Consider the following 10,655-nt stretch of genomic DNA (forward strand, 5'->3'; position numbering starts at 1 on the left):
TGGTGTTCTGTTTCATTATGTCCTTGGCCTTTAATGAATTCTGTCTTACATCATTTTTATGTGTATGGACATGACAAAAGTCGCGTTGTGCTATTTTGGGCCTACTTTTCTGATGAATAGGGCATCCTTGATTCTATGTCTTTGAACTTGGCGATGATGTTGGTCATGACTAGCAGATGACCCCTATTGATGGTGAGGTCAAATGTCACAGTTATGGTGACCTTGAACACGATAAGTTTGTCCGATCGCTGACTAAAGTATGCTTAATCCTATAGTCCTCTAACTTGGCGAGGTTTGTCATGACTAGCAGATGACTCCTATTGACTTTTAGATTAAAGGTGACAGTCATGGTGACCTTGAACACAGAAAGCATGTCCGATTGATAACTAGAGTATGATTGGTCCTCATCGTGTTAGGGAGGTTTGTAATGACCAGCAGATTTTCATATTGATTTTGAGATCAGTAGGTCACAGTTGTGGTGAGTTGAACACAGACAGCTTGTCTGATTGATAACTGGAGTATGCTTGGTCCTAGGGTTCTCAAACCTGGCGGGAAAGTTGGTTATGACCCCTATTCATTTTGAGGTCAGAAAGTCAAAGACCATGATTACGGTGACCTTGGACACTAAAAGCTTGTCCGGTAAATTACTAGAATATGCTTGGTCCTACATTTCTCAAACGTGGCAGGGAGGTTGGCCCTATTTATTTAGAGGTCAGTAAATGGAAAGTCAAAGTCGTGGTGACTTGAACACAAAAAGGATCTCCGATTGATAACTGGAGTGTGTCTAGTCCTACGATTCTCATGCTTGGCAGGGGATTTGGTCATGATATGAAGATGACCCTATTCATTTCGAGGTAAGTATGCCAAAGGTCATGGTCGAAGTGAGTCATGACCAACTATCTACCCCTATTGGTTTTGTGGTCAGTATTTTAAAGGTCACTGTAATCTTAAACACATAAAACCTGACCGACACAAAATGCGTGGTCGTATGTTCCTCAATCCTAACTCCGATTAATTTTAGGTCAGTATGTCAAAGGTGAAGGTCAAAGTGACCTTGAACACAAAAAAACATATCCGAATGATAAGAGTATGCTTGGTCTTATGGACTTCCTGAAACAGGGGTAAGCAGGTTTGGCATGACCAGCAGATGGCACTTCAGATTTTAAGGACAGTAGATTAAAGGTCATTGTCGCGGACTTTTAGATCAAAGGTGACAGTCATGGTGACTTTGAACACAGAAAGCATGTCCGATTGATAACTGAAGTAAGATTGGATTGGTCCTCAAACTCGGACGGGAAAATGCTATGACCAGCATATGTCCCCTTTTCTTTTGGGGACAATAGGTCAAAGACCAAGGTCGCGGTGACCTTGGACACAAAAGGTTTGTCCGAAGGATTACTAGACTATGCTTGGTCCTACGTTTCTCACACAGGGAGTTTGTTTATGACCATATGGATTTTGATGTCAGTATGTGAAAGTTCAAGGTCGTGGTGACTTGGACACTAAAAGCTTGTCCGATTGATAAGTATATGAATGTAACGTCATTTGAGTAATGACGTCCTTAAATTTGCGTCCCAGCTGTGTGCGCGCTGACGTTTGATTTGAAATTTAAAGCGCTAAAATATCAAACATTGAAAAATATTAAAATCACCGGTCATGAACAAAAAAAGTCACGTGACCACAAATGCAAACGCAAGTAGTATTTTGGCTCGATTGATCGTCAATCCAGGTAAGTCTCTTATCGATATTTTTGGTATACGCGAGAGTTCGTTTAATTGACATAGCGCAAAAAAGAATGCATTGTTTTGTCTTTCGATCGCTGTATTGGTCAACATTCATGCTTGCATAGTTTCCAAGAACACTTCGATACAAATAGTGTCCAGGAATGCAAACGCTCGTAGCTAGTGTTAACAAGTCATAGCTTTAGACAAAAAACCACATTGTGTTCAAATGTATTCCTTTTAATTCCTCAATAATGGTTTTTATTTGTTTAGTGAATATTTTGTGCGATGCAATTTGTACAAAAATGCATTTTTTGAAGTATTTAAAATTTGGCAAACGCACGTTGGCATTTTCATGAGGCAAACGTTCGTAGTCTATCTAAAATGGCAAACGCACGTAGGCATCTTATAATAAGGAGTTAACGTATTTGTCGTTAGCCTTTAAAAACTAAAAACGTGTTCAAGATATTGAAGATATTCATCAGTTTTATTATTACATATCCATTGTAAAGAAAGTTGTACAAAGTTATGATACGTAACAAACATTGGCACGATATTGTGCTGGAGTGTCGCGGGAAATACGAGTTCACGAACAAACTCACATCCGGCCATACCGGTGGAATACAGAGAGTCCAATAACTATGCATCTAAAGAGTGCTTGTTAAATGTTCATCTCGAACATTCAGCTGTTGTCATGTCACATTACAGGAACCACACGTTTGAGTCGGAGTACAGTAAAGAACGGGCCTGTTTTGATGAATAAACAGAAGGGGACCCTTGGTGTGTGCTTGGAGCGAGCCAGACGCAACGATTCTAAGATGCTCGTAACAGATCGCATGAGGATAAACGTTTAATTTGAACATAACTTAAACATGGTTGATGAACCTTTTATTTTACCATCACTCGTGTTATGTGATGATAATACTGTCATGATAATTGTTAATGACAGATATTGTGATAATGAAAACCATAACATTGTGATGATACAATGGCAATGTATTGCTCTACCTGGAACAATGTTTATATCACTGAAAATATTCTGTCAACTGTATTTATAAGCGCTATTTTACAGAAATAAAGGCAAAATCATGATGGAAATGTTCTTCATTTATTCAATAACTGTATATCTAAGATTAGTTTTACACAAAAAAGGCAAGTGCACAAAAGGCCATGCATACAAATAAGTTTCAAGAAACATCAAATCACAGGAACTATAGAACTATGTCGTGACGTCATGGTAACTAGGAGACATATTTCTGTTTGTTGCAGCTATACATTGAATACAATAGTTGACAATAATAGCGATCAAAGCTAATCAGATAAAATCACAGATAAATAATCAAATAACATAACGAATAATTAATAAACAATAATTTTGTTTTGATCTGCTTGAGATTCTACTTTCTCCCACCTCAGATAAGTAGACCTAAAAATATTTGGCCGTGCTGGAAATTCTTCTCTTGCCCATGGGCAAAGATAAAACAAGTACCCGTATGGAACTCATTTGTTATTGTGATCACACAATTACCTCCCTTGTTGACGTCTGTAGCGTCATGGAAACCTTGCCTCGTGGTTACTTTAAAAATCATAATTAATTATTTCTCGCTTCAATAGGCACCATAGAAAGGTTTTCGCGCTCCATTCAAGAAATAATGTTATCCTCTTTTCAGAACTATTTAAAACGATTTGATTATTTACATAGTCTGAATCACTGCGCGCATATCTATGACTACGAATTATTACATATCTATACGCACATTATTTTCACTACGCACAAAGGAGTTACAGCGAAAAAAAATCTACGTTTTTTTTTGTTTAACTGAGATGGGAGAAAAGCACCTCGTGTAATATCGGTTCATCTCAACCCTCCCGCAGGGTTTTCTGCGGAAACTCGATAAACCTCAATTCCGCAAAACACCCCACGCTCGGGTAGGGATGAACCTTGCACTCTCGGCCATGGAATATACTTATAATATAAATAGTGATATGTTTTGTGTGTTTAATGCCCTTTGCTTGCACAATCTACTTCTATGCCAATAATAGTTCCCACATTCAGCGCACTGGTATGATTTCTCGCAAGTGTGGCCGTCCATACGATCTCGGGTCTATTTCCTCCTTCATTGAAATTCCACACATGTCGCACGTGTAACGTGTCGTGCCATCTTCTCCACGCCAATGCTTGTTCAGGGCCGTCCGTGTGGTGAACTCCTGCATGCAATTCGGGCACAGAAACTAATTATCGGATCCATGTGTGGTGCCCCTGTATAAATACATATATGCCATTAAACAGTTTATCTATTTGCATTTGAATTTAAAATGCTTGAAATTGCAATATTTTGTGAAAACGCCTAAGCTAATGACTGGTAGTTAATAGCTTATTTTTTAAGCATACTACTATAATAATATTAAACAAAAATGATATTATTGAATACACTTACATATGCCGCGTCTAGTCTCCGTGGTGCAAAATGTTTCTGACAGAATGTAAAAGTTCCTACACCGTAATGGCGGCGCTCATGCAATGTCAGCCCCGATGCCGTTTACAACGCATTCCCACAAACGCGGTAAACAAGTGACATCACTGAAACAGACAATGACATTCGTTAATTAAGCGCCTCTTGATTTACTTCGCAAAAATAATACACAATTTGTAGTTGTTAAATGAATATCATCTGTAAAGGCATTTTCATAAAAAAAATGTCTCATGCAAACACACGCTTATTAAAATGATGGCTTATCTAGCTTAGTAAAACTACATTAAGCGTTTCACTTTCCCTAATGCTTGTAAGCATTATGATTATAATAATGATATATAAATTAAAAAATCTTACCGCAATAGTAATGGATATTATAAATAGAAGAAATAAAAAAAATTTAAAGGCTAACGACAAATACGTTAACTCCTTATTATAAAATGCCTTCGTGCGTTTGCCATTTTAGGTAGACTACGAACGTTTGCCTCATGAAAATGCCAACGTGCGTTTGCCAAATTTTAAATACTTCAAAAAATGCATTTTTGTACAAATTGCATCGCACAAAATATTCATAAAACAAATAAAAACCATTATTGAGCTATTAAAATACATTTGAACACAATGTTAGTTTTTGTCTAAAGCTATGACATTTTAACACTAGCTACCTGCGTTTTCATTCCTGGACACTATTTGTATCGAAGTGTTCTTGGAAACAATGCAAGCATGAATGGTGACCAATACATCGATCGAAAGACAAAACAATGCATTCTTTTTTGCGCTATGTCACTCAAACGAACTCTCGCGTACTAGTATAACAAAAATATCGATAAGAAACTTACCTGGATTGACGATCAATCGAACCAAAATACTACTTGTGTTTGCATTTGTGGTCACGTGACCTTTTTTGTTCATTACCGGTGAAAATGTTAGTTCGATGTTTGAAACCATGAAATTGCTCTTCGAAAATCTCCATAAATCACCGAAAAGCATAAAATAAAAAAGTATAGTTTAGTAATAAATTAAGCATAGTATTTTGACTGTTTCAACCCTATATGAGCAATAATCCTCATATAAACGGAGTCTTTCAGACGAAAAACGCGTTTGTGGTGATATAATCATAACATAAACTTAAATCAAATGGAATGCTCACAAAAATGTTCACCAGTTACTGATCATGCACGGTAATAAACTGTACGGAATATGCGTTTTACATTCGAGTTTCAACCTTTATTAAATCGATTGAATAAAGCGTTAATTGTATATGATACGGAAAAATGATAAAAATGTTTGACTACATGCATACACTACATATGTTTTCAACGACTTATTTCCATTTAAAACTAGTATTTTGACTTTCAACTAAATCAGAGCGTTGAGGTTGCTAAAAAACGGAGGAAACCCGCAGTCTAACAATCGCTTCTTTACAATGTATGTAGAGGAAAAGTGCGTTTTGGGGTTTTTATTTTAAACATGTGGCCTTTGCAAATATGCAAATATTTCCACTGGTGTTTGCTGTAGTATTGTATAATTAATTAATGAGTATTTTTTTTACCCCCGCAAGTTGTCATGCCAATGGAGAATGTTTGTGGAGAAATCAAACTAGCCGTTTTGTATCTCGTGCAGCCAGTCATCGTCGAATACCCACGGCTGACGCATTCCGATTCTTTGCATTCAGATCGGATACCGACGGTTGACGAATGCCGTTTCTCTGCGTTCAGTTTGGATACCCATGGCTGGTGCATTCCGTTTCTCTGCATTCAGATCGGATACCAACGCCTGACGCATTCCGTTTCGCTACATTCAGATCGCATCCTCACGCCTGACATTTTCCGTTTCACTGCATTCAGATCGGATACTCACGGCTGACGCATTCCGTTTCTCTGCATTCAGATCGGATACCAACGCCTGACGCATTCCGTTTCTCTGCATTTAGATCGGATACCCATGGCTGACGCATTCCGTTTCTCTGCATTTAGATCGGATACCAACGCCTGACGCATTACGTTTCTCTGCATTCGGGTCGGATACCCACGCCTGACGCATTCCGTTTCTCTGCATTCAGATCGGATACCAACGCCTGACGCATTCCGTTTCTATGCATTCAGATCGGATACCAACGCCTGACGCATTCTGTTTCTCTGCATTTAGATCGGATACTCATGGCTGACGCAGTCCGTTTCCCTGCATTCAGATCGGATACCCACGCCTGGCGCTTTCCGTTTCTCTGCATTCAGATAGGATACCAACGCCTGAAGCATTCTGTTTCTCTCCATTCATATCGGATACCCACGCATGACGCTTTCTGTTTCTCTGCATTCAATTCGGATAACCACGGCAGACGCTTTCCGTTCCTCTGCATTCAAATTGGATACCAGCGGCTGACGCATTCCGTTTCTCTGCATTAAGATCGTATACACACGCCTGCCGCATTCTGTTTCTCTGAATTTGGATCGGATACCCACGGCTGACCCATTCCGTTTCTCTGCATTCAAATTGGATACCCACGGCTGACGCATTCCGTTTCTCTGCATTCAGATCGGATACTCACGGCTGAAGCTTTCCGTATCTCTGTTTCCATCTGAATGAAGAGAAACGGAATGCGTTAGCCATGTGTATCCGGCGATGAGACGGTGCTTTCTATGTCTCTCGGCTAGAATGGTCCGCTGTAGTAGGCCGAGGAGCATCTTGGCGGTACAGCCTTGAATACTATCAAAGTATTTGTTGGTGGCAAATCGTACCCATCTGCGCTGAACCGGCTCTTTTTGTCAATGTAGGTCTTTTAAAGCGGGCGCAGTAAAATTTAGGGTCAGCTGATATGTATATACAGAAGGCAGTCGTCTGTACAACGTATGACCATCTAGAGTTGAAAATGTATTGGGGGTTTTATGCAGGGACGATCGCTGATGTTTCTGACAGTGGTTTTATTGAATGATTCCTGGGAAAAGGCAGTAAGATTGCGCTGACGGTTGGACTAATTGCGTACCGCCTATGGTATTCATGCCAATGAGACGGATGTCTGTGTAGAAATTAACCAGACCTTTCTGGATCTTGTACATACAATTTGAGATGTTGCTGTCTACGTCTCTCGGAAAGGGCGTTCCACTGTATGTTCCGGGGATGTGACACAGCCAAGAGTTCTATTCTGGTAGTTATTCATGGGAAGTCATAACCCTCTGCTTTGAAACTGCTGTATTTTATCAATGTAGGCCCTTAAAAGCGGATGTTGCAGGGATGCCCGTTACTGGTACTTCAATGGCTTGGCTTCCCTGGATGTATTGCAGATATTTTGCCATGAGTATCCTGGAGTCTTAGCAGCCCCGGATGATTTGCTTAATTTATATACATATTATTACCGATGATCTACAACCTGTTATTCCAACCGTACATTTTTATTCCTCTGATATGCATGCACAGGAGGCATTCGTCTTATATAACCTCTGGTCGTTTAAATTCGCTTCTTTTCAATCAACGAGTATATAGAGTAAGTTTATGTTTGGATAGTTTTTAAAATATGTGGTCCTTGTTAGTATGCCAAGACGACCACTGGTTTTTGCGACAATGGTAGTATTGAATGATTCCTAGATGAAAGCAGTAGGCTTGCGCAGACTGTTGGAATAAATCTCACCTACCCTAGTCCCCATACCAATGGGACTTGTATATCAAGTGTGACATGGTTCTGTCTACGCTTTTCAGCTGGAAATGTCCACTGTATGTTCCGAAGTAATTTTGTGACACTGCTCAGAGTCATATCCACGTAGTTGTTGGTGTCAAGTCGCGCCTCCCTGCGCTTGACCTACTCTTTTTGTCGATGTAGGTCTTTTAAAGCGGGTGCTGACTGCTGCGCATTTCTGGAAGCACAATGGCCTCGCTTTCCTGAATGTATTGTATATGTTTCGTTATAAGAATCATGGAGTGTTGGCAGTCTCCGATAAGATGCTAAATTTATCTACATTGATACTCCATGCAAAATCATTGGATAATTTCACATCCAGATACTTAGCATTATCTTCTTTCTCGAGAACCAGGCCGTGTAACCTGTTCACTGAATATCCTGTCTGTACCTGCTGTTAGTGCTGATGATCATTACTTTGCATTAGTATCTGCGAATGAAACTTCACCTACCACCTGTTCTCCCAGCTTTAGTTTTTCACTTCCTCTGCTGTGCATATACAGGAGGCAGTCGCCTGCACAACGTCTGGCCGCCTCTTTATCATTTATGTAGAGTAAGAATATGTTTTGATTATTTTTTATACGTGGCCCTTGCTAGTATGTAAAGACGACCGATGTCTGCGACAGTGGTGAATGATCCCTGTGTAAATGCTGCGACCGTAATGTATCTTAAACATATCCAATCAGAGACGGTGCTATCTACGCCTCACGGTCCACTGTATATCTTGGAACATCTTTGTGACACAGCATGGAATCCTTTCCCAATTATTGTTAGTAGCAAATCGTGCCCAAATGCGCTAAACCTGCTCTATTTTGTCGATGTTGGTTTTCACAAGCGGAAGAGTAATTGCCTTTTATCGGAACAACAAAGGTCTGGCTATCGGGTATGTATTGTACATTGTTCACCATAAGAATTTCGGAGCTGTTTGTCGTCAATGCGATGATTCTTGATATTAGTATGCATGCTGTGCTCAAGAATAGTACAGGTTATTGAGGTGTGAGTATGGACGACAGTTTTATGCGAGTTGTTTTTCACCTCATTTGAAATATCGGACTTTAGATGCCCTTTTTCCTGTTGGACTTGACAATTGATGTTTGGACATTCTGGATGAAACAGATGCTAAGTTTACTGAATTTTAGATAAAGTTATGTATACTAGCATGGCCCGGTGCCTTTGAGGGCTTTCTGGCGCCTAAAGGTAGCATTGAGGTCCAGAGAGACAAAAGCTCATTTCTACGTGGCAATGAGACAAATGTTGTTTGTGAAAACCTTTAACGCCCATAAAGTATGAAGCAAACGACACGAACTAATTCCGTCTTTACTAGCCACGGATTGCATGGTTCCTGAAAAATAGCCGTTGCCAATATGTTCAGTTCCACGCATTTACCTCAAATAACATGCCAGGAATTGGACTCAGTTTACATACGTATGATTTACCACGTGTACACAACGTTGTATAATTAAGCGGGTAATTGTCCCAGTCGGATCTATTGGCGTGCCAATGAGCTCTTTTCCTTCTCCACATTGTTTGTCGTAGTTTAATTTCAATAAGGGTCTAGGGGTTCCTTGTAAAGTCTGAATGCCTGTCATACCATCGTACCTTTGCAAAATACGGCATTTATTTTGGTAGTACCGCTCCAATATAACAGCAGTAATTGACGTTGAGATGATGTTCCACTTGACACTCTAGTTCTGCGATTAGTTGCCGTCATTCTATGAACGGTTGCCGAATGCCGTAAATGAACAATATCACTTCATCAAATATTTTTTTAACATGGATAACAATCGGATCAGGCTGGGTTATTATCCAAAGTGCATGCCAAATATAGCCGCGTAGTACCGAATGTACTGATGGTAAACTTTTCGTGTGAATGTTGGCAACTGATCGAATAAATTGTTGAAATTTGACCTGCTATAGTTTTCGTTGGTCGCAGCATTTTTGTTTGCAATGGTCCAACAACTGGAGTGACTGAGTCACATAAGAAGCTCTTTTCTTGGGGAGGTGGAGGGGTGAATGTGAGGATGTTGTCAGTAATCGGTTGGCATAACTGAAGTCGTTAAAATTGGTTCACTGATGTTGGCATTGTTTGTATAACAAGAAGAATATAGCAACAGAATGAGATTGGTTGCTGAATGGTTTTTGTAATCGATAATATCTTACACCGAGTTATATAAGAGACATTATTAAGATATCTAACAATACAAGATATGGATTACGATCTTCTACGCGACAATGCATTGCTCACATTCGACATAAAACACAATACAAGAAACACTCGTTTGCATGCTATAGTGGGACAAGTTGGAACTTTTTACCAGAAGAAATACGCAAATCTAACACGGAAAATACATTTAAAGCCTGCTGCAAGAAGTTCTTTTTTCATCATCAATTGCAAAAACCGTTGTAAAAGTTGTATGCATAATTCCATGTATATAATTTATACATTATGTATATTTCGAGTAAGGTGTTAATTAAATGTGTGACTGTCCTACTTACTCTTTTAAACAATTTTAATGAGATTTCTTGTTAACATTTAATTACAAATTGATGTATTGTTAAGCATTGATGTGTTAAATTAATGCATTATAATCATGTTTCTTTTTGTTTTCGTATTACATTTTAATACGTACCATTTCAAAATGCTATAAAATTATGCTTACGTTTCCATTCCACACATATTTACATGTCAAAACGATCATTTATTCCAGTTATAGGCCATGATGAAACAAAATGTAATAATGCTTTTTAACAATATGTATTTTTGCGGTACTGAAATGTGTTTTCTCATAT

Source organism: Mya arenaria, chromosome 4, assembly GCF_026914265.1.
Source record: "Mya arenaria isolate MELC-2E11 chromosome 4, ASM2691426v1".
Lineage (NCBI taxonomy): Eukaryota > Metazoa > Mollusca > Bivalvia > Myida > Myidae > Mya > Mya arenaria.